Source organism: Monosiga brevicollis, genomic scaffold (assembly GCF_000002865.3).
Source record: "Monosiga brevicollis MX1 MONBRscaffold_11 genomic scaffold, whole genome shotgun sequence".
Lineage (NCBI taxonomy): Eukaryota > Choanoflagellata > Craspedida > Salpingoecidae > Monosiga > Monosiga brevicollis.
The window spans coordinates 186,321-188,332 of NW_001865048.1; positions in this window are offsets into that span (position 1 = coordinate 186,321).

Below are 2,012 nucleotides of genomic sequence, written 5' to 3' on the forward strand. Positions count from 1 at the left end.
ACTCAGGGACGTGATTGCAAACCTGTATCAACCGTCTTGGGATTTGGGCAAGTTCTTTGAGGTGGTGACTGCTAACCTGCACAAACTCACGCCTGCTGGTGCCCGCGCCGAACCTAAACAGGGTGCCTTTGCTGTTGAGCATGGTGGAGGGCGCGGGCACGGGCATGGCCGTGGACGTGGTCGCGGACGCGGTCGTGGACGTGGTCGTGGACGTGGTCGCCATGGTATACACCACGGGCCCCACCCAAAGAGTGATCGCGTCAATGCCAACTGTGAATTTTGTCGCATCTATGGCCACGATGCATCTCAGTGCCGCAAGAAGCGCGCGCACGAGAAGCACAATGGCAAGCAGTTTGCGGCCCCCGTCATGACCGCGACCTTGTCTCTTCCACCCCCCTCCCATTTGCCTGCTGCACCTGCTGCTCCTCCTTCCCATTTGCCCGCTGCTCCTGCTGTGAATTATTCGCCCGCACAAACACATTATCGTCACCACGAGTTGTTCTTGACTTGTTTGTCAGCCACCAACCTGGCCACCAGCAATCGTGCATTGGTGGACAGTGGTGCCACTGCTCATTTTTTTGTTGATCGTGATTTATTTCGTGATCTTGCTCCAAGCTCTGAGACCATTGTGACTGCTAACGGCGTAACGGCTGCTGAGGCCGTCGGCGCCGTGTCTTTGCTCGTGACTGATGTTGATGGTGTCTTGCGCCCCATTGTTCTTGATCGTTGCTTTTATGTGCCTTCTTTTTCCCACAACATTGTCTCGCTTTCTGCTCTTGTTGATGCTGGTTTTGTCGTGTCCTTGTCTGACTCGTCTACATTTTTGTTGAGTGATGCTGATGTCACTTGGTCTGCACCACGTGATGCGGCTAGTGGTGGCTTGTTTTTCTTTTCTTTTCTCCCAGCTCACCACCTGCACCACCAGCACCACCACCAGCAACAACAGCATGCCCATGTTGTGTCTGCTTCGCAGATGCATCGTCTTCTTGGCCACCCGCCGCGCGAGGTTTTGCGCTCCATGCTGCAGCAAGTTGAAGACACCTCGGACGTCAAGGCCATCCTCAACTGCAACGATTGCAACCTCTTCAAAGCTAAGCGCCTTGCTCTGGCTGGCTTTGATCGCGATCGCACGCCCCGCATGCCTGGTGAACTGGTCGCTTCTGACATGTTTGGCCCGCTTCGCTCCCCTAGTATCAAAGGAGCGAGGTACATCATTGCCTATCGAGATGTGGCGACGGGCTTTCTCTGGCTCGACCCTGTCTGTCGCAAGGACGATCTGGCTGAGAGCTTTGCTCGCCTGATTCGCGACTCGCCCATCCCCATTCGCATTGATGACGCCGACATGCAGAAGCGCACCATCATCCAGAGCGACAATGACGGGCCCTACCACTCCTTGGCCTTTCGCGAACAGCTGCGCCACTTCAACTGTGTATGGCGTCACTCGCCACCATACACTCCCGAAATGAACGGCGCCATCGAAACCGTCTTCCGCGAACTTCGAGATACCATGGCCCTGCTCCTTCATGACTCGGGCCGTGACCCGTCCTTTTGGGCCCTTGCTGCCAAGCACGCCGAGTACCTCATCAACATCCGCCCCAAGGAGCACCTCAATGGCTATTGTGCCTATGAGCTCCTCACCGGCATCAAGCCCCACGACATCCGCGACTTGCACCCCTTTGGCGCCGACGCTTTTGCCTTTGACCCGCTGCGCCGTGGTGGCAAGCTCGGTCCCAAGGCCCGCCACGGTATTTATGTGGGCTTTTCGCCGACTTCACTCTCTCACAAGGTCTACTGCCCTGACACCAACACTATCATCGAGACCATCCACGTCAAAGTTGTTCCCCGTGCTCGAGGTGAAGGGGAGAATGCAACTGTACCACCTCAACACGACCAATTTGACGACCTTGACCACGACGAACCCACTACTTCTGCTGCTGATTTTGCTGATTTTGCTGACTCTGCTGACTCCACTACCTCCACTACTACCACCACTACCATTATTGTTACCGATG